The sequence below is a fragment of the Pituophis catenifer genome, unplaced genomic scaffold (assembly GCF_029215685.1).
Source record: "Pituophis catenifer annectens isolate HBS135680 unplaced genomic scaffold, rPitCat1.0.hap2 SCAF_13, whole genome shotgun sequence".
NCBI lineage: Eukaryota > Metazoa > Chordata > Lepidosauria > Squamata > Colubridae > Pituophis > Pituophis catenifer.
This window is the reverse complement of record NW_027256893.1, coordinates 24,248,438-24,274,581: the sequence shown is the minus strand read 5'-3', so window position 1 is coordinate 24,274,581 and position 26,144 is coordinate 24,248,438. Positions and strand designations below refer to the sequence as shown.

General features: G+C 50.4%; 1 protein-coding gene across 2 annotated transcripts in view; it reads left to right on the top strand.

The window, feature by feature from the left end:
- The window catches only part of GSE1 (Gse1 coiled-coil protein), a 233,702-nt gene that overhangs the window by 73,125 nt on the left and 134,433 nt on the right, over nt 1–26,144 (top strand). The gene's annotated exons all lie outside the window — the stretch shown is intronic.

Here is a 26,144-nt window from a genome sequence, read left to right as displayed (position 1 = left end):
TGTGCATGTCTGCAAAGGGGAGAGTGGAGAGAGAGAGAGAGAGAGAGAGAGAGAGAGAGAGAGAGAGAAAGAGAGAGAGAGACCCTGTGCGAGAAAGACCAAGGAGGGAAGGAAGGGGGAGAGGAAGGATCAGAGACCAAGCGGAAAAAGAGAAAAAAGAGGTCAAGTCCTGGGAAATTAAACGTTCATAAACGTTGGCCCGAGCGCTCACAGAATGTAGGGCAGACCCATTAAATCTCATTAAAGTTTCATATCTAGCAGAGCCACTTCAGGCAGACCTTGGACATGGCTTTAATTTGATGGGTGTTAAGGGAGAATTATCAAATAATTGTGCCAGCTGGGGACTAGCTTTTATCGTGTGACGTGGAAAGTATTTGCAGCTTTTCGTGCACATCCACACCGGCTCTGGGGAAGTGACACGGTTCTCAGGAATCGTTTGCAGATGCTTCTGTTGCCCCCCTCCCCCCTCGGCCAGCCCTCTGCTGTTTTGGGGCTCGGGGCAGAAGTCTTCCTGTCTGGATGTCCTTGCCCAGTTGATGGACGCTCAGATCCAGTCAATTCACACTGGCGCTTCTCTTCTGCTGGCTTACTGATCATTGGGGACAGCTGGCCGTTTCCCCAGATGCGAATTCTGGAAGCTGAAGTCCTCCCCCTGTTTGGAGGGCACCGGGGTTGAGAAGGGGTGGTGGTTGAGGATATCTTCAAATCCTCTGGCATGGATTGCTTGAAGGAACCTCAGATGGACTTCAAGAAGATGATGGTTGATCTGCAGGGCGTTGTGGCATCTCACCTTTCGCAAACATTTGTGGGAGGCAGAAGAGGCTCAGATTTGTGATGGTTGGATTTGTGGAATTCATCTAGTCACACACACACACACACACACACACACCCTTTGGAGAACGTGGCTTGGCTCACTTCTTCGAATCTTCCAATGTTCTGGCTAAAGGCAGCAGCACCAGCTGTCTTCCCATTGTTTCCCGAGTGGTCCTTTTCAGGGAGGGAGACAGGGCAGGAACCCGGGACTTCGGGCAGACAAGGTGGGCCTCCTGCCACTGAGTTCTACCCAAGAAGCATCCTTTGAAAATCCGGGTGTGTCTCTCTTTGTGGGGTCTACGGAGATACTCAATCATCCAGGTCAGGGTTGTCCTAAAAGTGTTTCTCCTCCCCCACTCAAAAGGCAACTGGACTTTCTTTGTTGTTTTTTTCTTCAAAAATATTTGGCTTTTCATCCAAGAAGCTTCTGCGATAAGAAGCAAAATATTTTCAAAGGAAAAAACACCAAGAAAGTCCAGTTGCTTTTTGGACCAAGGATTGCCCCAAAGAAGAGGGAGTCAAGTCAACCTGTTCTCCAAAGCACCTGAAGGCAGGACAAGAAGCAACGGATGGAAACTAATTAAGGAGAGAAGCAATCTGGAACTAAGGAGGAATTTCCTGACAGATCAATTAACCAGTGGAAAGGCTTCCCTTCAGAAGTTGTGGGTGCTTCAACACCCATGTTCTGTTCTGTTCTGTTCTGTTCTGTTCTGTTCTGTTCTGTTCTGTTCTGTTCTGTTCTGTTCTGTTCCATCCCATTCCATCCCATTCTATTCTGTTTAACAAATGCAGTGATTCACTTAACAACGGTGGCAAGGAAGGTCGTAACAGTTTGGGACAAACTGATTTCACCCAATGTTTCGCTTAGCAACAGACATTTTTCAGGCTCCGTTGTGGTCGTACGTTGAGGACTAGCTGCCATGGCTGGCTTTCCGTGGGGATTTGCAGCATTTTGCAAAGATGCCGCGCCAGTAGCTGCCTGTGTCTTATAAGTGGCGTGAATGTGTGTGTGTGTGTGTGTGCTTGGGCACACCTCAATGCAGGCAGGCGCATGTCAGCTGTCTCATCCACAGCTTGAAGCATCCTCTTCCCCCCCCCTTCCTCTCCTTTCCATTTGTCATCCCCTGGAGAAGTCTGAACAAATGAAACCCGGGTCCTTTTGCGGCTTAAATGCTGATGCAGCCGGTGGGGGGAACGGCTGACACATCTGGAAGGCTTTTAGAGCACCGAGCAGCAAATTGCAGCCTTGAGCATCGCGCAGCTGCACGTGACGGACCAGCTCCTGGCTGCAGATGCACAAGCGTTTCTGCTGGCTTTTTCCCGGAGTGCGCAAAAAAAAAAAGAAAAAAAGAGCAGGATTTGGCCAATAAACAGGAGGGAGGACAGACGGGAAAATCTAAAATTCATTTTGGGGAAATGTAAAATTCATTTCCAGCAGAAGGAGCTGCCCCTCGCCTATAGCCAAGACCCACTTGAGATGCCACCATCTCGGGATTCTTAACCTGTTAGTGTACTACCAAAATGCCCATTTTCTGCTGGGGTCATTTAGGGGACTTTCTTCCTTGGGCTCATTTTTTTTTCTTTTCTTCATTCTGCATTGGAGAATTCCATGGTTTTGCAAGAAGCAGAATGCTGAATTTGCAGCAGGTTGTTGAAGAGAGAAAGAGACGAGGAGGAAAAGACCGGATCTTCAGAGAGGTAGCCCAGAAGGAGAAGACAGGGACCTGGTCCCAGATTTCGAGATGCAGAGGGTGGTAGCCCTGCCCTCAAATCTGGATGGGATTTTTTCCCCCAGGACTCCTTAAAAAAGAAAGGAGGCCTGAACCTCGAAGGGAAAAATATATGGAATGATCTGAAAACATTTCTCTTTCTTATAGGAAAATCGGGAATTTTGGCTTGATAGAGGAAATGTCTGGGAATCCACTTCCCAACTTCTCCATTTTATATTTTCAGAAAGCTGCTCCTTGGATGTTTCTCAACCTCCATTCAGATAGGTGAACTTCAACTCCCAGAATTCCCCAGCCAGAATTCCTCAGAATTCTGGGAGTTTTAAGTCCACTTATCTTAAAGTCGCCAAGATTGAGAAACTCTTGTCCTATATTCCTTGACTGCCATTTTGGTTCACTGTATTCAGTTTGGAACCAAATTCCCCTTCCTCGGACCAACGTCCACATCTCCCATTGTGGGCAGGATGTAGGCTCGGTGGTCAGCTGGAACACCATGGATTTTGGTGTACTTTTTATGGACATCTTTGAAGTGGGCTTGATGATAGGCAAGAGGGCTGGGTTATGTTTTGCTGCCTAATGAAGATTTCTGTGGTTGAGCTTCAATGGAAACCAGGAGTGTCCCTGTGTGGTTTTCCAGGTGGGCGTGATGGAAATCCTTCTCTGACTTACCTTCCTGCCAGGAGGCTCTTCACCAAATTCCCCATGTTTTTCATGGCTTCCCAACTTCATTGTGGCAAGAGATGGTCCGAAGGCACAAATGCTTCCCATTTTCTGTGCGACGTCCATGTGAAACACGAGGCATTCCTGCAGACGGTTCAGCCAGACCCTAAACCCAGAGTCCTTGACTTACGACTGCTCGCTTAGAAACTCTTCTGAAGTTACGACCTCCCTGAAAAAGGAGATTTACGACCTGGATTCGAAGTTCCACACAGTTGTTACCCCCCTCCTTCCCACAGTCACGTGACCCCAATTCGGGGACTGGGCCTTTATAGCTGTTTGCAGCATGCTGCAGTCACATGACCGAATTTTTTCCACCAGTTTTTTGCCAAAAACCTTCGCTCCCGATTTTTGGCAAAAGCAGGCAGGCCCCTGGTGAACCACAGATTCGTACTTGCAACCGCCATGCTTGCTTATCGACCACCAGAAAAAAAGTCGTGAAATCAGATAGGTCGCGTGACCGACCTGTTTTACAACCGTTGCAACTTATGACTGTACAGGGCAGGCTCCATGACAGTCACTCAAGGAAGTTTCATGTTACCCCTTCTTTCGCTAACTCATAAACGTCCCAGTTTAGAGAGGATTAGTGCTAAATTGTTAGCCTTGATTTTTATTAGAAGACGGGCAGAAGGCTGTTTCCTGTGGAAAAAGTAACACGGGGGAGGTGAAACGAGGGGAGTTTGAAGGCTGATGAATTATTCAGCGTCTCCTGATTTCACATTATTCTCTCCGTGATACTTTTGCAACCTGTCGGTAAATAAAAACATTCTCCACTATTTATAGGGACAGACCTGAGCTGGTGGGCAGGAGACTCTGTGCAGAAGGGGTCCCGATGCCCCCCCCCCCCGCAGTGGAGAGGGAAGGGGAGAACCCAGGGGTACATTTTTGATTTTTTAAAAATGCTTTTAATCTTCATAGGCTGCATTGGAAAGAAAGGAAGCAGCCTAAACCTGGATTAAATTAAAACAGGTTTCCTAACATTTTGCTGCCTGTGTGCTTATAGCTTTTGCTGTTAATTCCTCCCAGAAGTTAGTTGTGGACAGGCTAATAAGGATTAAGTCAAATTATTACCTACTTTAGGAAGGTTTCAGATTTGCAATCTGAGGCCAAGGATGAGTGGAGGGAAGGAGGGATGGATGTCGTGGTTTCCCCCCCCCATAGTTTTTTTGGGGCTGGTGCCAGAAGGCAGGAGGGGAGAAGAAAGGAGGGGAGGGAGGAAGGGGACGAAGGAAGGGGAGAGAAAGGAAGGAAAGGAAAGGAGGGAGGAAGGAAGGAAGGAGAGATGAAGGAAGGAAGGAGAGATGGAAGGAAGGGAGAGAAAGGAAGGAAGGAGAGATAAAGGAAGAAAGAGAAAGGAAGAAGAGACGAAGGAAGGAAGGAGAGATGGAAGGAAGGGAGAGAAAGGGAAGGAAGGAAGGAAAGAAGGAAGGAAGGAGAGACAAAGGAAGGAAGGGAAGGGAGAAAAAGGAAGGAAGGGAGGAAATTTCAACTAAGCTTGGCCCTTTTTTCCCTTCTTGTTCTTTGATCCGAAAAGAAAATCGAGTTTATTTGGCAGGGCTCCGGGCAGGGCAGACCTCAGCAAAGTTTGGCTGCTTCTCCAAACCTTTTCATTCCCCCCTCCCAACTTACCCCCCCCCCAACACACTTCCTGCCTGAATGGAGCCCGTGCATCTGTCTGAGGTGGTTTCTGTTTGAGCCATCTATTTCGGGTTGTCCCCAGGAGCTGTTTTTAATTTGTGGTTCCTCCTCTGCCCAGCCTCAGAACGGCGTTTAAGTAATCCTGGGCAGTAACAGCTAATGGAAAGTTGGACCGTTTTATACGGCCTCTGCGGTTAGCCTGTGGCTTTGCGTCTTCTGGCCCCTGGGAAGGCCAACCGTGATGCGCTGACCCTGGCCAGGGAGGGTTGGGCTCTGTGCAGGGGGAGAGGAGGTCTTCTCTGGGTTGGAGCCCGAGTGGGCTTGGCAGAGTCGGCTTCTGTCCTTTGGCAAGAACTGAGATCTCCTGCACGGGGAAGTTCTCGGCCTGGTGTGAGACCTTGGGTTGGGTTACCAGAATCCAATGCTCAGCGGAAGGCACTGGATTCTGCACATGGAAGAGAACCTTCTGAGGTAGGATTGGAGATTGGGATGGAACATTGGTGGATTATTTGCCATCACGTTGGCTTTGACTCCTAGCAACCACATAGATAAATAATCTGGCTTTTCAAGTCTCCAAATAGTGGTGTCTCCATCACCCCTGTAACTGAATCCATGCAGACTCCAGAATAACAGAATTGGAAGGGACCTTGGAGGTCTTCTAGTCCAACCAAGAGACCCAGCCGTATCCTATATGGCTGTTTAGTTTGTTCTTGAAAACCTCGAGTGTTGGAGCATCCACAACTTCTGAAGACAAGTTGTTCCACTGATTGTTCTCACTCTCAGGAAGTTTCTTCTTAGTTCTAGGTTGCTTCTCTCCTTGAGTAGTTTCCATCTGTTGCTTCTTGTCTTGCCTTCTGGTGGTTTGGAGAATAGGTTGACTCCAGGGGTGAGTTCTACTTATCTTTACTACCGGTTCGCATCGCACCCACATGTGCTCGCTTTGCTCTCGTGCATGCACTCTTCTGCGCATGCACAGTTCGCCCCAGGGAGTGATAACTCCAGGGAGTGAGTTCTTTAATGATCCATTGGTTTGGTTTCTTGGCTGTCCATGGTCTTCTCACGAGTCTTCTCCTACCCCAAAGTTCAAAAGCATCAACGGTCTTCCTCAAACTCCAGAAAGACCAGGAGGGAGGGGGAAGAGGTCTGCAGCTGAGTAGGGCCTGGGCCCTCACCATGTCTCACGACACCATCGTGGCTTCTTGATGAAGCCACGGTTAAGGGCACCTGCAAAGCCAGCGGGAAGGGAAGCAGATGATCTGGGCTAGTTGTGCTCCTGGAGGTGCTTACTTCAAATTTGACAGGTTTACTGGTGTGCGGAGAAGCCGCAAGCAGGGAGGCTGCTTAGAGCGTTGAGGCTGGGACTTTGCGATCAGACAGTGAATATAAATTCTCATGATGGATCGGTTATCACTTCATTGAGCTGGTGGCAGATCCATTGAAGGGCTGCGCGCGGTAGCACCCTCTGTCCTAGCTTCACTCTGCGCTGGAATACATTAAATACCCTGTATTTATGGCCAGCGGTGGTACGGTAGGCTGGAGAAGGGCGGTTTTTGCAACTATCATCTAATTTTATGATGGGCATTAAAGCCAGGCCTATAATTTGCACCTTTTTATTCATTAGACATCGGAGCAGCCATAAGTCAAGACTTCCCTGGGTATTTAGATGCAGATCTGGAAGATAAACTATTGACAAGTCAGATGTATTTTTACATTAGTCTGCCTTTACAATAGTTTATGTGAAGAAGGGAATATAAATTGCATTATTAAATATGAAGTTCTTTTGTAATATACCGGCTGCTGTCTTGTCGGGAACCAGTGAGGACTTTATAAAGTCCCTCGGAAAGCAGAACTTCTGTCACAAGAACTCCCCCCCCCTCCCCCGGATGGATCCATTCAGGAGTTAGTCCTCTTCTGTAAACTCCAGGAGGGATCCACACAACCTCTGAGAGAATTGGGTAGTTCACTGGCGTGAACTTGCAAAACTGCCCTCCACCCCTCCCCGAACCTCAACAGAAAGACCCTCCCCCCCCTCCCCGGAAGATGCATCTAGAACGAGAGGGGAAAAAAAAGGACAAACCCTTCCTTAGAAGCTTGATTTGATTTAGTTGAGTGTACTTGGTTTAGACGTCAACCGATCCTGGGTCGTGTGCAATAAAACCAGCGACATAAAAGGGAAAATGCAATAATTATAAAAGAATAAAAGAGGAAAGGACAACAACAGATGGTGGATCTGGCAACCGCAGGCACGCACAGTCCAGCAAGGGCCCACAACCACCCTCACCCAATGCCTGGGGGAAATGACAGAATAACAGAGTTGGAAGGGACCTTGGAGGTCTTCTAGTCCAACCCCCCTGGCACAACCAAGAGACCGCCTACCATTCCAGAGAAATGGCTGTCCAGTCTCTTCTTCAAGGCCTCCAGTGATGGGAGCTCCCACAACTTCTGGAGGCCAGCCGTTCCATTGATTAATTGTTCTCACAGTCAGGAGGAAAAAAAATATTTCTCCTTAGTTCTAGGTTGCTTCTCTCCTTGATTGATTTCCATCAAATTGGCATGCTGGAGGTTTGGGAGGCTGGAAGGGTTGGTGAAGGAACCCAAAGTAGGCCTTGGGAGATCATCTGCCTTGAGGAGCATGTCTGTAGCTTGGAGGTTCTCCTAGTTCCAGCGTGGTGGTCTTTGTAGACAGTAGGCAGAAGGAGAGCTGTTGATCACCTTCCATTGGCAGCCAAAGCGGGAGCTCAGCTTGCCCCTGCAAGGCATGTAACCCCCCACCCCCCGGCTGCTGTAGTCCACCCTCTTCTGGGGCTGTTGGCGCCCACTTCAGTAGAGGCTTCCAGTGAAGGCCAGGATGTTGAAGCTGCTAAAACACCTGATCTGCTTTCCCTGGGATGAAGCTGCTCCCGAATATAAGACTCTTCTTGGAGGGGAAGGCTGAGGCGGTGTCCCAGGGGAGGGAGGGAGGGGGGGGGGAGGCATGAAAGAGGCCGGGGAGCCCACCTGCTTCTTAGCAGAAGCAACAGCAACTCTGGCTTGAGGGTCTCTTGGGTTGTGTTCCATAATGAGCCTTTGGATGCAGCCATTGCCCCGTCTTGTTGGACTCCTGTTTGGGGGCAGGTGGCTCAGAGCAGAAGATGGTAATCGGGAAGCAGCTGCTGCCGCTTTTCTGGCTGCTAAGACTTGGGGGGGGGGCAGCGAGGATGAACCTGGGAGGGGGGCAGGTTGAGGAGACCTGAGCCTTTGCCTGATCCTGTTTGGAGGGCAGGTTGGCCCTTCCTTCCTTCCTTCCTTCCTTCCTTCCTTCCTTCCTTCCTTCCTTCCTTCCTTCCTTTTTCTATTCTCCTTTCATCTGATTTTTCTTCCTTCCTTCCTTCCTTCCTTCCTTTTTCTTTTTCTATTCTTTCATCTGATTTTCCTTTCTTCCTTCCATTCATCCTTCCTTCCTTCCTTCCTTCCTTCCTTTTCTATTCTTCTTTCATCTGATTTCCTTCCTTCCTTCCTTTTTCTTTTTCTATTCTCCTTTCATCTGATTTTCCTTCCTTCCTTCCTTCCTTCCTTCCTTCCTTCCTTCCTTCCTTCCAATTTCTTTTTCTATTCTCCTTTCATCTGACCTCCCTCCCTCCCTCCCTCCCTCCCTCCCATCCATCCAATTTCTTTTTCTGTTCTCCTCCTTTCATCTGACCTCCCTCCCTCCCTCCTCCCCCACTCCTGGCACCCTCCTGCCCTGGGGTTGGCTCCATGGAGGCTTAAGATGCTGCATGAACACAGCTATTGTGGTCTGCAAATTGTGGGTTGTGGCTTAGTGCAAAAGGCGAATTGACTCAGCCAACGAAAGCCTCGTCAAGGATAGAAAGCAGGCAGGCAGCCGAAGCCCAACAGCTGAATGTCAAAACTCAACCTGCCAAGCCTTCCCCTTTCGTCCCCCTGTGCCCGGTGGGTGCGTCCGTCGCTTGGGGCTGCAAGTGGCATTTCCCAGAGTCGTCCGGGGTTGCCTAAGGACGTCGTGGCGCTGCCTGCACGTCCTGCCCTTCTCTTGGCCTTTCCTTTGCCTTCCTGGGGTGGCTGCCACCGCCGCCTCCAGCCCAGGTAACCCGGGTTAAATGCCTTTGTTTCCGAGGTAATGCAGTTTATATGACGGGCATGAATAAAAGATGATTGTTCCTGGGAAGCTTGTCAGGCGTGTGTTTTTCCTCCTTTGTAGGCAGGTTTCTCCTGTTGCTTCACTGTAAAAGGCTGGTTTTATGTCTGTTTGTGTGTTGTGGGGGGGGGAGTGTAATTCTCAGAGCAGTTAAATAAATGGGGGGGGGCGTCTTTTGCATCAGAACGCTCTCTGAATGAATGAATAAATAAATACCTCTCTAATAACCACTTCCAGATAGCTGTGCCCTTCCTGGGCATTCGCACCTAGAAAGGATTTGCATGTGCCCAGCTAATGATTCACCCGGATAGGCACTCGCCCCCACCCTTGCACACTGGTCCTTATCGGCCCTTTGCAAATCTAGTGCAAATACTGAGGCTCTGGCTGGGCGTCCAAGAGAGGCGTGCAAACGGACAAGCTACATTTCTCCTTCCCTGGACATCTGTCACGTGTTAGCAAACAGGTGTTAGCCAGGCTGGCGCTTGCAAAGTGTGCAAACTTTTGGGGCCCTGGTGAAGCACCATCTGGCTGGGTGGCTCCGGGAGAGATGTCAGAACAAGGCCCTGGCGCTCACGTTGACCTCGGGGTTTGGGCCAGGGGAGACGCCCGCGAGTTCAGATCTCCCGAACACGTTTGCATCGTGCTTTTCCAGACAGGTGAGCAAAATGCCCGTCTCCTCAAGGTTTATGGAAACAGGTGTGCTGTTCTGGAAATTGCAGCTGCCTTTAAGAGGCTGCCTTTAATGAGAGGAAATACAGGCAGTCCTTGACATATGACAGTTCGTTTAGTGGCCATTCGAAGTTACGACAACACTGGAAAAAGTGACTTAGGACCGCTTTTCAAATGGCATCCCTCTGGTCACGTGATCAAAATCCAGAGGCTTGGCATTTGCCATGTACATACCACATTTGCCGTGTCCTGGGGTCATGTGATCTCCCAGAGGTCTAGAGTTCTTAAAAGTGCTGGCTGGGGAATTCTGGGAGTTGAAGTCCAAGAGATCTTAAAGTGGTCAAGGTTGAGAAACACTCATTTAATCTGTTACTTAATGACTCCGGGTGGGGTTGTGTGAATGCAAAAAACGGGTCAGCCTTAAATTTACCATGCTCCTAATCAGGGGCACCTGATTGTACCTCAGGACAGTCTGCCTGCCCGCCCGCCCACCCACCTCTCATCTCTCCCTCCCTCCCTCATACCCCCCCTCCCCCATCTCTCATCTATCTGGCAGGACCCCTTGCCTTTAGGGGTTCCTGAACGTGCCACAAAGGACAAGGGAAGGCTGCTGGGCCCCCAGCCTCCTTGCACATCTGTGCTTCCACCCCACCTCCCGCTTCCCTTGCTGGATCCCAGATCTTTTCTGGAACATGCCAAACCAACTGGGGAGTAATTATTCTCCCATAGGCTCTGCAACAGCACCTGCTTCGTTCGTCCCCCAGAATCTCTCCTCTCCTTCCTTCCTGCACAAGAACAGAACAGACTGCCTGGTCTCCCTCCCTCTCCTTCTCTCTCTTTTCCCTCCCTCCCTCCCTCCCTCCCTCTCTCTCTCTCTCTCTCTCTCTTTTTCTCTCCCCCTCTCTCTTTCCTTCTCTTTCTCTCTCTCTCTCTTTCCTTCTCTCTCTCTCTCTCTCTCTCCCCCTCCCTCCCACACCCTCTCTCTTTCCTTCTCTCTCTCTCTCTCTCTCTCTCTCTCTCTCTCTCTCTCTCTCTCACACACACACACACACACACACACACACACACACACACACAGACACACATGCCTGGTGCAAGGCACCAGATGCTCCCGCCCGTATCCAGCGATCATTTCTCCACTGGAGTGGAACTGGGGAAAGGGCACCGGTTGTGTGATTGTCGAGGTCCCTGCATCTGTCACTTGGCACCGCACGCCGTTGGGAGAATCATCCCCCCCACCCAGCCGTGCATATGGAATGGGAGGGGGACCGAATATTTATGCAAAGACATCTTGGCTGCGCAAAGGGGGGGTGGGGGGAGAGGAGATAGATAAGGTCTCTTTCCTACACAGCCTGCAAAAAACATAATCCGCCATTCGAAAGTGACCTTCGGAAAACAGCAGCCCTAAATTGCAAACTGGCCCAGCTTTCATTTATTTTTTTTCTGGCTGCTTTGCTGACCAAATTCTCCAATTTCAAGGTATCAGCATTAAGTCGGAGGGCTTTCTCCCTTCCTATCATTCCCTCTAACACAGGTAGTCCTTGATTTACAGCTTTTTCATTTAGTGACCGTTTGGAGGAAGGAAAAAATGTCTGATGACCGTTTTTCATACTTACGACCATTGCAACTTCCCCAACGTTGTTTTGCAACGTTGTAAAATGGGGCACAATTCAGTTAACAGCCGTCTTGCTTAACAGCAGAAATTTTGGGCTCAATTATGGTCGTAAGGCAAGGACTACTCATACTGTGTAGGTAGTGGGTGTTCCAAGGAGGTGGGAAGGACTTGAAATCTCAAATATTCTTCGGAATGGATCCAAAAACCTGGCTTACACTTTGCATTAAGCCAGCATATCCCAGCCTTAGTCATTTTAAGATGGATGGACGTTAGCTCTCAAAATATCCCAGCCAACAATGGGAGCTGAAGTCCACCCATCTTAAAAGGGCTAGGAAATACTGCATTAAGCTGTACTTGACTTAACTGTGGTTGGTTGAACAAGCCACAGTCAGCCCCAACCAGCCTCCCTCGTGGCTTCTTTCTGGGTGGCTGAGTGAGGAGGACAGCTTGGACTTGGTTGCAAGCTTGATTCCAGCTTTTTTTTTTTTTAAATTTGATTTATATGCCGTCCTTCTCCGGAGACTCAGGGCGGCTTACAATGCGTTAAGCAATAGCCTTCATTCTTTTGTATATTTTATACAAAGTCAGCTTATTGCCCCCACAAACTGGGTCCTCATTTCACCTACCTTAGAAAGGATGGAAGGCTGAGTCAACCTTGAGCCTGGTGAGATTTGAACTTGCAGTAATTGCAGGCAGCTGTGTTAATAACAGGGTGCATTAACCACTGTACCATCAAGGCTCTTAATTGTCCAAGGCTTGGACAATTCATAAAGTCCACGTCCTGTTGTGAGCACCAGGGGGCAGCATGGAAATTTGGATAGTTTGTTGGAATGATTAGTGTGTGTGATGCTAGTGTATTTCTGGTAGAGGACGATGCGTGCAAGAATCCTGCTAAGCGTTTAAATGAGTAGGCCATTTCAACTCAACTTGGTTGAAGCCAAGATCATCAGACGTGAACCAAGGTGTTACGGATGGTGGGGAGGTAGAGAGGTGTTGAGTTTTGAGTGAGTGTCAACAGCTCCCAACCCTTTGTGGTCCAGATCTCCTGGCCTCTCTTAGCTTTTGTTCCCTGCCGGGCTGTCACCTGAACACCAAACCCTTAAATCAACATGAGTGTGGCCAATCTCAGAATCCAAATTCCAGGAAACGCCGGAGTGATCTCACTCTTGGGGCCTGGAAGGAACAAATAAACACAACATGTCAGTGTTTGACAGGCTTAAAACCTTCCCCAAGCCAGGAAAAATAAACCAGAAAGCCTGCCCACCTGAGTGATGCCTTCTTGGCAGCTTCAAGCCTACAGTTTCTCCCAACATCTGGGAGAAAGTCTACTCTAGCTTAAGGCACTGAGGAGATTTGGGGGGCTTTGCTGATCTCTTTCAGCTTGATTTTCTCTGCACAGAGCTTGACGTTTTTTTTGGGGGGGCACTGCAGTTCCACCTCTCTTCTTGGCCCAGTGTGGGTGGCAGTGACTTCAAGGGTCTACTTCAGTGTTTCTCAACCTTGGAAGCTTGAAGATGGGTGGACTTCAACTCCCAGAATCCCCCAGCCAGCGCTGCTGGCTGGGGGATTCTGGGAGTTGAAGTCCACCCATCTTCAAGCTACCAAGGTTGAGAAACACTGATCTACTTTCTCTGGGTGGGTTTTGAAGGAAGCCCACTGAGCTTTAAAGCTTCTGCATGTGTCGAGAAGCCTTCACGAAAGGTGATGTATGTGTTCATGACCAGAGGATGTTGCTGTTTTTGTGCTGGCAAAATTTTTGCGGGGGAAACTCACAAACCGGAGACTAAATATCTCTGGGTTAACAAGAAGTAAGCTTGGAATCCTGGCAGCCACCAAGACTCATCCATGCAGTTTTCTTGGCAAAAATGCCAAAGTGGAGCGATATTCTTCCCCCCTGGACTCTGTGGTCTGGCTTGCCATTAACTGGGATCCCCTGGTGGTCTCTTGTCCGCATGTCAAACGGGCTCGCTTCCAACATCATCCAGGTGTTCTTGCCTGCTGAGGCTCTGACAGTTAATTGAGAGGTGATTTTTTTTTATTATTTTTTGCGGCTACTTGCACGGAATGGCAAACCTGTCATTTGATGTTCTGGAATGAAAAGAAGGAACATAAAATGAAGACATTTTGCCCAGAAGGAGACAGACAGATGGGTGCAGGGGCCAATTCTGCTTTTGAGAACGGTGCTTCTCTGGGGCTTCCAGTTTTGGCAAATGCAGACCTTGAATTAACAGTTCCCCCCTCCCCAAGTCCAGATTAAGGCCCATTTCTCTGTGGGTGCATCAAAAAAAAAGGGAAAGATGATTAAAGAGCTAATATAACATATAAATCTACCTGTGCAGAATTGCAAAGGAGGAAAATTAGGTCTGGATTCATAGAAGGGGTGACACCCACCTTGAGAGAGTATGGATTCGCCTACACAATGACTGAATTTGGCCACGTGTGCAACACAGACAGCATTGCACGTAGGATTTGCCCACGCTTGGGCAAATCCTATGGTGGGTTAATGTGATGCTCTGCCTGATGGCACACATTAGCAGTGGAGCTGCAATTCCCACAACAAAGCCTGCAAAATTCCAGTGGTATCATTCCAGTGTAGTCCAGGGTTTCCCAAGCTTTCAGCTCCCAGAATTCCCTAGCCAGCGTGCAGAATCTGGGAGGATCAGGCTGGCTGGGGGATTCTAGGAGTTGAAGTCCACACTTCTTATAGCATGCTGGCAGGGGAATTCCGGGAGTCTATACAAACCATGCTTCCCAGCCAAGCAAACCCTCTGCCTTGTTGCTTGGGGTCGCAAAGACTGTCGCATCTTTGCAACCTGCAAGGTGGGTGAAATGAGTCCCCGGGCCAGGTGGGGGAGGGAGGAGAAGGTGTGTTCCAGGTGCCTTATTTCTCTGTGTGTGTGTGGGGGGGGGGCGGGGAGTGAGCCCCACATCCAGGCCCCCTTCTCTCCTCCTGACAGCTTTATCAAGGCTCCCGGTTCCCAAATTCCATTGTTCCTGACATCTGTTTCAGTAAGTGATTAATTGCAATTAGTGAACAGTTTGAAAGCCCGTGGAACAATATTCAGCAGAAAACTCGTCAAGACTAATGAGTGGTGGCAGTTGTCAGGAGAGCCGCAGCCTCCCAGGGAACGGAAGGTGGGAGCCGGTTGGCAGGAATGGGGAGCTGGGGCTGAGGTAACACCTCCCCTCTGTTCCTGCAGCCGCCCCCCTCCCCTCCCCGTCCCTGCCCCCTCCTTTCCTTGCAATAACAAGGACCGGCTGAGTTTTGCCGGAAAACACACAAATTCCCTTCTAACACGGCGCTCAGCAGTTTCTCCTGGAGACAGCCAGGTTGCCTTTTAATGAGTCCAAAGCGCGCTCTCATTAGCCGCTGCACCCTCTTGGCAGGAAGAGGGCTTGAACCCCCCAGGAAAGGGTGGCACGTTAATTTCCCTGGGGGTTATGGGGGGGTGGCTGCAAAGCAGTGGGGTGGAACCCAGGGTGGGAGCAAAAGAAGGCTGGAGGGAATCTTTTTTTTTTTTTTTTGGGCAAATCCAGGGCAAAGAGAAGTTGCTAGTGTTTCCAATTTGGGTGGGTGGGCAATGTGCACAAGCAGGGGTGGTGGGGGGGCTGAGGGGCTGGCTCGCAGCCATCTGGGAGAGAAGATAATCCCAGGTTGGCTCTGAAAAGGAGGGTTTGGTTGGGAGGCTGCCGGGGCTCCTGAAATTGCCCTGCTGGAGCGCCGAGATTTTCACACCTTTGAAGAGCATCTCTGGCTAATGACGCCCACTTGCCTTTCCAGAGCCTTTCTCGTCTTTGTGCTGCAGCATAATGGGCGCCAGAGGTGTTGGCAGGGACTGTGTGCCGCTGCGTCTTTTTGGGTTGTGCGCGCGGCTCTGCTCTTCCGCTTTGCCCCTCTGGAGGCAAGGGCTGGCTGGAGCGCTTCCTCCCGTCACCGTTTAGCCCAGGGTCTCCCTCTGCTTTTGCGGGCAGCCCTTCCTGCAACACTGGGGGATTGTGGGAAATAACCTCGAATGCCACTTGGGGTGGGGGTGGGGTGGGGTGCTGCCTGTTGGTTTCCAGAATGGAGACTTTGCGGGGAAAGTTCAGCATGATGGAAGGAGGTGAGCTTGGATCCAACAGTGGCATGAAACAGCCTGAATGGGACACATTCTACAAGTGTGTGTGTGTGTGTGTGTGTGTGTGTGTAGGTTAGCCCAGCAGGGGACTTGCAATGGAAGAATTTGGAAGTCTGTGGGAGCCACAATCTCTGTTGTTCTGCATTGCCCTCGGAGGGTGACGTTTGCTTCTTCTGCCACAATCTCTTTTTTTCAAAGCACGATCCTTGAAGCGCAACGGGCTCTCCGACGATGCCAGCTGGGAGAGCGGGTGACTTCTGGCTCCAGAGCAGATGGCTTTGCCACACGCCTCCTCCTGTCTCCCCCAGAGTGCGGCCCCAACATTCCCCATTAGCGGCCTCTCCTGGCTTGCTTGGGGTGACCTCCCAGCTCCCTTCAAGGGTTTGAGAGGGTCTTTGGTGAGATGGGGCTGCCGGGCAGGGGGAGACAGCCGGGCCCCAAAAAACCTTGAGGAAAGAGAGACAACTAACCCACCAGGGACAAAGCTGAGCTCCTGGTGGGCCCACGAAGGTGGTGAGATGCCTACAGGGAGGCATCCAATGACGGGGCGCTGAGATTTTTTTCAGTGCCATTGTAAACTTCAAATGCCCGCTAAACGGATGCTTGTAACTTGAGGGCTTTCCGTATTAGAAAAAGTGGTACAAAGGCACCTGCGGTAGATTTTCCTTTTTCCTTTCCGTTTTGGAGACCTGCATTTCTACCCCTGAAAAAGCTCCAGAGACGTCCTGTCGTAATGGCTTCTCTGGGGATTTCACAGAGCTGGGAGCGTGGTAGAGAGTGCAGATTGCTGGGGAAAAGAGAGAGAACATGAAGGATGGGACATTCGTACATGCTCCTTGGCCCCCTTGACACAGAAGGAAGCACAGGACCACCGCGGTCTGCCGGGGAGAATTTTAGCAAAAATCTCTTTTTTTCCCCCCCTTGGAAAGGAATTGAAGGAGAATTGACTGGGGGGGGGGGAAATAGAGGATGTAGAATCAATGAAAGCCAGTTGCACTTTCCGTTCTCCTGCTCTAAACCCACTCGGACCCATCCGGAGGTCCCAGTCGATCAAACCCTTCGAACTGCGGGAATTGGTTTTATTTGTGAAACTGACCGGAGTGATTTGGGCTCATTTGTTTAGGTTAACTCCGACCGGGTGGGATTTGGAGACTTGAATTGGACGAGCGAGTCAAATTGGGCTGATTATCCAAATCGATTGGCTTGTCAGAACCAAATCAGGACAGATTGGCCCGTCTGCCTTGCTTAGGCTTGCTAAACGAACGCCCGACGTCCCGCGAGTTTTCCCGATTGATTTTTATTTATTTTATTTAGCGCATGGCATCTAGAGATGTCACTGCAGCCTGGGTCTTGAATCTTTTGCTTCGTGGCTTCCTAAGGCTGTGTCTGTTCAGACGGGGGTCAAAGAGGCAGCCGTTTTTTCTTTTTTCCTTTGCAGAATGAAAAAAAAGAAATGAAAATGAAAAGGAGCGATTTTGAAGAGTTTAGTCTTCCTGCGGTGGCAGTATTCCTCTCTGTTTTCCCATATATGTGAATAATAGGATACAGAAACATGCATATGCCGATTGATACGTGTGCGTTGGTGTGTTTTACTCCAGCATCATCAGACAGAAGTTGGAGGAAATCTTCTTTTGGCCACTGCTCCTTTCTTGGGCTGAACTGCAGGGATAATTTTTTGGCCCTCCGTGACATCCCAGGTGATTTAGCTGTGAGCTACATGCAAAAGGACACTTGTTTTATTCACCTACAAACACACACAGGAGCACTGTTTTCTCAAACCTGGCAACTTTAAAATGGGTGGTCTTAAACTCCCCTGCGGTGGCTGGGGCATTCTGGGAGTTTAAGATCACCCATTTTAAAGTTGCCAGGTTTGAGAAAACACTGGCACAATCAATTTGCAGAAAGCTTTTGGGGACATCAGGAAACCAGTGGCCTTGAACCCTACTTTGCAAGGGGGGTGGGTGGGAAAACGGCCTCATCGCTTCCTACTCAAGAGTAGCCCCTTTTCCTTTTCCGTCAAGAAGGAAAAACCAGCAGCCACTTTCTCTGCTAACAAACTGACGACTTGGTGAAAAAAACGAAAGGAAGGGACTATTTTCCGAGCTCCCCGTCTTCCCTGGGGAACAAGGCATTCCCCGGTTAAAAGCTCACGCCTTTTCTGCTCCAGCTTCCCACGTTCTCAAAAAAAATAATTTAAAAAAAGCAGCAGGTCTCTTTAGACCCCACCGAGTCAACGGGAATAAATTTCGGGGAAGATCCCATATATTGAAATGCAATCCGTCCATCGATGGGTGAATTGTCCCAGGTCACCCGGTGGGAAAAAATGCGTGCGGGGGGAAATAATTGCGCTGCTTGTGTCTGCTTGTGCTAATTTACCCGGTCTCTTTCCCCTCCCTCATTTACCCACCCTCCTCCCCCCACCGTCTCTGAGCAAAACAAAAAATTTAAAATTAGGGCAGGAGATGATTCTATTTAGTGCCAGACGAAGGGACTCTCATCCCACCCCTCCAGCTGGGCCTGTCATGGTTCATGTGATTGATTGCCCCCCTTCCTGTTTCTAAAAAAAAAAAAGAATTCCACCCCCAGGTTGGAAGTCAGGGGCAGGGGCCAGCAGGGGTCACAGCGGTTCAAAAGTTCGGGGAGGGCTGCTTTGTTGGCATCTGGGATAATGAGCTGGGGAGGTTATTTGCTGGGCAGGGCAGATAATGGACGGCTTGGGGGAGGAGGGGGGAGAGGTCAGGCATGGTGAAGACCCCCAAGTGACACGCCTTCCATTAGACCGCCAGGCACACGGGATGCGTGTTGCATGCAGGGGGCGGAGGGGAGGGGTCGCACGGGACAGGCCTTTCCCCCTGCCACGCCATCTGCCCGGGATGGAACGATTTGCCTCTTGCACGCCTTGGCTCACTTGTGCACAGATGGCGGTGGGCTCCTCGTGTGTGTGTGTGTGTGCATGTGTGTGCAGAGGGTACGTTTTGTTCCAAGGGAAACCTGGAGGGCGGGGTGGAAAGCGGAGAAGAAAGACATGGAGCAAGGGAGGAGAGGTGGGAGGGAGGGACAACGGATGGGTGGCTGGCTGTTGACTTTTATCTGCCACCTGAACGGGCGACCAGGTTAGCCGTGCAATCGAATGGGCTTTGCGGCTTCTGTGCGTCGGTCTTTCATTTGGGGAGGGTAAGAGAGAGTGTCTGCCCAAGTGTCTCCTTGCTAGGGGGGCAGTTGTGCACTGAATGGTCTGCACACACACACACACACACACACACACACACACAGAGAGAGAGAGAGAGAGAGAGAGAGAGAGAGAGCTTCTGCGGTCATCCCCCTTTCTCATTAATGAAGAGAGCACAAGCAATGCTGGCCAGCCAGCTGGCCAGGGCTCTGCTCCAGGCCAGGGGTCTCCAACCTTGGCCACCTTAAGCCTGGCGGACTTCAACTCCCTGCTCCCTGCAGGGGTCCAGGGGTCCCTGGAGAGGTCCAGGGGTCCCTGGAGACCCCTGCTCCAGGCCATGCAGAACTAAGAAAACAGAGGCCGACCCCAAAGTGTCCTGTGCTGTGGGAGGTGTGTTTGTGGCGGTTGATTTGGAAGCCTGTTTGTGGATCAAAGGCGACAAGGGTTGGCCAGCAGGAAACGCAGCAGAGGAAGTCGGTTATCTGCAAAAGAAGAAAAAGTGGCTGTCGGTATAAAAGACCACCGTTCTGCAGCTGTGCTCCCTGAGCTGCTGTTTTCCAGATGTCACCTTATTGGTTTTGAGCGCCGAGCTTGGCTCCGATTGGGTTGCCAACGTTTCGTCCCCATTCGAGGAGGCCTCTTCGGTGCGCTCTGGATTGTGCTTGTGCTCCCTCAGACAAGGACGATCCAAAGCGCACCGAAGAATCGAACTCGGAGCTCAAACCAACAAAATAACTCCCAAACCCAACCTACTAATATTCAAAGACGTTTTCCAGATGTGTTGGGAATGCAGCTCTTAAAATCCCCAGGCCAGATGTGAACCCTTTATATGTGAGCACCTCTGCTTTGTTATGTGTAAGGCCAGCATTTGCAAGGATGTGCAACCCTCGTCCTTCATCCTTCTCTCTCCCCTCCGTTTTAATCCTCCTTTTCTTATTGACTTGGGTTGCCCCTCCCCCTCCTGACCTGTTGCTCCTCACGTGGCAATCGGGACTCCCAATCCAGGGGCCTTATTTACATAGCTTGGCACGCCAGATTGCTTGCGATATGCAAAGCTTGAGAAGAAGAAAGACATTTGGCTGCCTGTGAAAAACGACGGAGGATAAATAAAACCGCAAGAATAAAAAAGAGGGCTGGCATTAGGTAAGGCTTTCCTATCCCAAGGGACCCTTGTCTGCCTTTTTCTAGCAAAGAAAAGGTTTGGGGCAAATTAACCTTGGGAGGGAGGCAGTTCCCGAGAGGGAGGGCTGCTCCAGAAAAGAGGGGTGCCTTCTTCTCCAGGGCCATTGCGTTCTCCATCCATCCACCCCCAAATTCCTTCTGGGAATCTCTCCTCTGGTACCCCCTTCTCATTTATTGATTTTGCCCCCTCCCTCTATGGCTCTCCTTTTGGCCCAGCTGCTCGGGACACCCTGCCCTGGCACACATTCCCGACTCTTCAGGAGCAATTCAAGGCCAGAAAAGAGATGTTCCAGCTGTGGCCACAGTTGGCCTGCCAGGCTGCTTGGAGACTGGTTTTTGATTCTCTCCCTCCTTGCCCTTAGGAGTGTTGGGCACTGCCAAGTCCAGAGCCCCCTGCTCTTGGCCTTTTCCCAGCCACTCCCCCAAGGGAGGCTGCTTGGCCAGGTCGCCCCTTTCTCTTCCCTTCTTTTCCCTATAAGGAGGGTCTGCCCTGCCAAACAGTCAGCTGGGCTCTCCTCCTCCTCCTCTTCCTTCATCACCACCTCTTCCTCCTTCTTTTCCTTTTCCTTCTCCTCCATCATCACCACCACCTCTTCTTCCTCCTCCTCCCTCCTCCTCCCTCCTCCTCCATCACCACCTCTTCCTTCTACTTTTCCTCCTCCATCACCACCTCTTCCTCCTGCTCCCCCTCCTCCTCCTCGCAGGTGCAGGGGCCCATCTCCGCCAAGCTCAGCTGTTTCTGCAAAAGAGAAAAAGGGGTGGGGGAAGCGGGAGCAAGCGAGAGGAACGCCGATGCCAGCAGGCTGCCGAGCTTTCTAAAGGTAGCCGCCATCTGCCGCGGCTGCGATAAAAAGCCCGCGGATGATAAATAGGCGAGTAGCACTTTTATTGGATTGCAGTGATTGGAGCAGCCACTTTGGGTTTGGCACGGCGCTAACAACAGGCCGCCTGGGCTTCGGTGGGCAGGCGCTGAGAGAGAGAGAGAGAGAGAGAGAGAGAGGGAGAGAGGCACGCGCCACCGTGCCTTTTGTTCGCAGGAGATGCTGCTCGAGCGGCAGTTCTCCAGTGGGGGGAGAGAGAGGGAGGGGCGGCCAGGCTCCCTGGAGCACGGTGCGCCTCCCAAAGTCACCACGGAGGTCAGGGATGGGGCTGGGGGGCAAATGACAGCCCTTGGAGCCTCCTGGTTGCAGCCGGCTGGAGGGACGCAACCCACCCATCCACATGGCCTTTGCTGGAAGCCAGCAAGCAGGGGGCCCAGAAATCTAGGCTGGGTGGGAGGCCAAGGTAGGGCAGGGCTGCTTATAAGATTGAGGGACCCCTCAAGTGCAGACAAGGCTGGAAGAGGGGGTCCACATCTACCTCTTTGGATTCCTCTTTTTTTTTGGGTCAGATGTGTTTAGGTGGGTGATGCAAGGTTTAGTCGATCCTGGCTTATAAGCGGGAAGGAGGATGGATTAGGGCAAATTCCATCAATCCATGCTCCCTGGCTGGCCAAGGCCACTCAGAAGGGCCACCCCCTGGACCGAGACTCTGGCCTTTATCCACCCTCTGCAAGAAGACCCATCTTCACATCTTCTGCCTGTTTGCTTCTTCTCAACCCTCCCTTCCATCTCTTTCACCTTTCCCAGCAGGCTTTGAAGCTGGGAGAGACACAAATGCAAACCCAACAGCTTTTGACCGTCTGGAGCTGCTGATGGCCAAGACAGCCTGGATAAATCTCTCTCCGCAGACCTCCGGCCTCAGGCCCCGTATTTGTCCCAGTTGGGGCTCATTGTCCAAGTCACCATTGTGTAGACAATCCTCTTTGGGTTCCTCTTCACACCAGAACGTTTCAGTGGAACGTGTGAACCCAGACCTGTGGGGTCCAGTCAGTGCGGGGGTGGGGGGATTAGGTAAATCTTGGCTTAGCCACGCTGGTTTTGCAGGATCAAAGGATGAAACTTGGCATCTCCCAGAGCTGATTGGTCTTGCAAATGCACTCGGGTCTGGTGGAGAAGGCGTGCTCCTTGCCACAAAGCCACAAGAGAGATTAGTGAGAGTGTAATCAAAGGGTGTGTGTAAGTGTGTGTGTGTGTGTGTAATGCAGTGGGGAAGAATCAGACTCTTAACAGCAAATAGCTGCATCTCCCTTTGTTAAGTGGGTTTGCAATTAAAATCAATACACCTTGTCCTCGATTTACAACCCCAATTAAGCCCAACATTTCCATGGCGGTTAGAGAGTTGTTAAGTTCAGTTTGGCCCCATTTTACGACTTTCCTTGCCACCGTTGTTAAGCGAATCAGTGCAGTTGATAAGCTAGTCATACGGTCGTTAAGTGACTTTGGCGTTCCCAATGACTTTACTTGTCAGAAGGTCATAAAAGGGGACACTGCAACCGTCATGAGTATGAGTTGCCGAGTGGCTGAATTTTGATCACGTGACCATGACGGAGCTGCCACAGAGTCCTAAGTGTGCAAACAAAGGCAATCACTTTTTTTTTCAGCGAAGTTGTAACTTTGAATGGTCACTAAATAAACCGTTGTAAGTTGAGGACTATGAATATGGGGGAAAGAGTCAAGCGATCTAACTCTTTGCATATGTAACTAGACAATGCTTGATGGCTTTTCTTTTGTTCCTTATTCAGTTTTGCCGTCTTTGGAAAGGAGGAGGGGGTTTGGGGCAACACGTCCGTCTTGGGGTCTTGGGGGGGGCAAAGATTCGAGAAGGAAGTTAAGGCAGGTGTACCTCCGCTTTGGAGAAGGGTGGGGACAGCTGGTTCCTTTGATGTAGGACCTCCTTTTTTTTCAAACTTGGCTGAATTCGAGGCAGGTTAGCCAGGCTTTTCTCTGGCATTGCCCGTTCTCTGGAGGAGAGGAGGATGGGGGGTGGGGGTGGGGGGGTGGGCAAAGCTCAGTGCCACCCGGTATTGGCCCTGTTCCTTCACCTGCTCTACCATCTCTTCTTAAGCTGCAGGCTCAGAAAACGGAATCTACCAAAGTGAGATCTTTCCCTTGGGCTTGTATCGTCTCTGAATTGGGGGACAGGTCTTTCCCCAAAATCTCAGGACTTGATGCACTGATGCTGGGAATGGGGGGGGGAAAGGGGGAGCTGCTGGACATTTCTCTACCCCTTTCCTTTCTGAAGGGACCAGACCTGTCCAGGTAAACTCCAGCACCTGGTTGGTTGATGAACTGGGTAGGCGAATGAGCTTGCTGAATCTGATGCTCGTTCTTCGTGGTTTGGTGGTCTGCTCTAATAAAAGGAAGCAGGAGACCCAGATGGCGTTGGTCATCTGAGAGACGCAACTTTTGAAATCTAGGGTCGTGTGGAACAGGAGTACTTAAGAGGACTGATGACGAAAAAGGTGGCCACCGTGAAGGTGGACGTCTATCTCCTTTTCTCACCTCTTCTCAGAATGACCGCTCTTCTCCTTCTCAACCCTCAACCCCCTCTGGCTTCCCGCGTGGTGGAATATGGGGGTAAATAATTGGTTCCTTAGCAACTTCTTCATGCCTTTTCCTTTTGGGCAGTTGCCTAGCAATCACTCCCCAGCCTTCTTCGCTGCTGCTTCTTCTCCTCCTGGCTTGACTTCTAGCCAATATTGATCTAAAGAGGGCGAGAAGAAGTCTCCATGCATGGTTTCAGCGGTGGAGACCAAGCTAAAAGAGTTTGGCCTGTTTCCTCAGCGTTTTGCCCTTCGACTGGCGGATGAGAGGGAAGGCAAACGCCGCAGGGGGAACGGGCTTCTCTGAGACCTGCAGTGCCCTTTTCTGTTTGCTTGGTTGTTGTTGTTTTTTTTTTAAAATAATTTTATTTTATTTTCAGTAGCTCTTGAAAGCCTGCCAAAGGAAAGTGGCAGAGGTAGCTTAATACGGAAACAGTTTCTGCTTCCAGGAGAGGATTTGGAATATGACATTTCAGCATTTTAGCAGAATAACAGAGATGGAAGGGACCTTGGAGGTCTTCTACTCCAACCCCCTGCTCAAGCAGGAAATCCTATCCCGTTTCAGATAAATGGCTGTCCTGTCTCTTCTTAAAAGGCCTCCAGTGTTGGAGCATCCACAAGTTCTGGGGGCAAGTTGTTCCACTGATTAATTGTTCTGTCAGGAAATTTCTCCTTAGTTCTAAGTTGCTTCTCTCCTTCGTTAGCTTCCATCCGTTGCTTTTTGTCCTGCCTTCAGGGGCTTTGGAGAAAAAGTTGTTCTCCCTTTTAAAAAGTACTGGACTCTCATAATGTCAGTTGCCACATCCTGACCTCGGCCCTTTAGCTCTAATGCTGCTTGCAAACTCCTTCAGGCTTTCTCAGTGTGAAACATGATTTGGGGACGAAGCTTTGTAGGAGAGTCGGCTTCTCCAGACATGCATGTGCCAACATTCACACGGGTTCCTGGTGCCCGCCTTTTTCTCTGGACTATGTGCCCCACCTACTCCAGGTTGAGAAGGGGGGGGGCAGCCTTTTTGACAGCAAAACTGCTTGGCCAGGCATGAATTCCAGGAATGTGGCCACATTGGAGGAGAATTGCCCTTCCTGACCTCTCCCTCCTGTGGATGAGACAAGCTTTCGTCTGTTTCACCTCGGACAGATTATGGGGTCAGCTCAGCGCTCGGCCTATCTCATTCTTCCTCTTTCCCCCCATCCTCTCTCTGATAAAACATCTCTGATCTCCCTGGATCTGTCAGGGTCTGGCCAGGAATCCAGGCAGGATGATCCCGAGGGGAGGGGAGGAGCAAAGCCCAGGAATGGCATGGGCACTGGGTCACCCACTCCTGTTTTGTTGAACTCTTCACCTGGGACTTGTTCTACTTCTCAACCGTTGTGCAAACAAGGCCGTTGAGCTTGGACTGTGGCAGCCGTTGGAAACTCTCCTCCCAATTGGCAGGGAAACCAAAGAGCTGATTTTTTCCGAAGACGGCAAGGCCCACAGAGAAAGACGCTCTGGGTGATTTCCCAAGAACAAAACTTCCCTTTTAATGCACCGGTTCTAAAATGCATGGAAGGAAGGGCTCCCTCCTACCGTCTTGCCTTGTGGTGAGAATGGAGATGTGGGAAGGCAAAGAGGCAGTGAGGGTCAGGGGAGAGATTTGCACCCAACCCTTAATGTCTTTCTAGCTAAAAAGGTTGAAGAATGCTACCGTACCCTCAGTAGAAAGAATCCAATATTCATTGTCCTAAAGCAAGGGTCTCCAAACTTGATAACTTTTAAGATTTGTGGACTTCAACTTCCAGAGTTCCTCAGCCAGCCGTGCCGGCTGGACAATTCTGGGAGTTGAAATCCACAAGTCTTAAAGTTACCAAGTTTGGAGATCTCTGTTCTAAAGCAACCACTCCCCATTAGCTCAGTGAAAGAGTGCCTGAAAGTGAATTTAGGAGCCCAGAGCTTTCAAGGATTTACCTTCTCCAAACAGGACATTCTTCTGGGGTGTCAACCTCAATTCTCAGAATTCCCAGAATTGGCCATGCTGGTGGAGACATTCTGGGAGAGGAGCCCATTTGTGAGGTGGGCACCCAGTTGAGGAAGGCTGGGCCACGAATGTTAGCAATTGGACTGGCTCAAAGTTTGGGCCAAGATAAGAACAATGGACAGGACAATAAAGGGAGCCAAGGTCACTTAAGAGGGGAGAGAATCTGTCTCTTAGATTGTCCACCCAACGGGATCGAGTTCCATTTCTCTTCCAGCTAATTCACATTTAGTCTGTCTCTTTCAGAGGTTCTCCCAGTTCCATACCGCTCTTCAGTAGAAGAGACAGGTTAGGACGTTCTCTTAAATGTTCACCAAAATTGGACTTTTGGGCTGTGTGTATTGTCCTTCTTGTTCAGTTGGGAAGATGTTTCTTCTTGACTTCTTTCTATGGCTTTTTAGAAGGTTGTCCTCCTGTGTGCAACCACTCAGATTGTAATTCTGAACAGGGACCATGTCAAATCGTTGGAGGCTCTCCGAAATCTTAGAAATTTGGGCCCTTAAGGAGAACATCAAAGACTTGAGGGCCCTTCCTCTCTTCCCCTTTCCTGCTTTTCCTGCACGGTGTCGCAGACCCCCCATTTCCTTCCCCCTCCTCTCCTTCCATCTTCCTGTTGCTCCCCAGAGGCCCAGACTTAGAGGAAGTGCCATGTTTCCCAAGGGGTAAACACCGGGAGGAAATGCAATGTTTGCCTGGGGCCCTGGAATAGCCATAAAAAGGGAGGGTGGGCGGGCGAGCGAAGGAAGGAAGGAAGGAGGAATCCAGCCCTATTGAGAAACGGAAAATCTCCTCCAATTAGGAGCTTTGGTGCTGCAAACTGGAGGCGAGGCGCACTTGAACTGTCACGGAGGAACCTTAATTAGCAGCTGCAGGTGAGAGGTCAGCTACAACTCAGCAGTCTTGACAAGGTTGCTATCAAGTA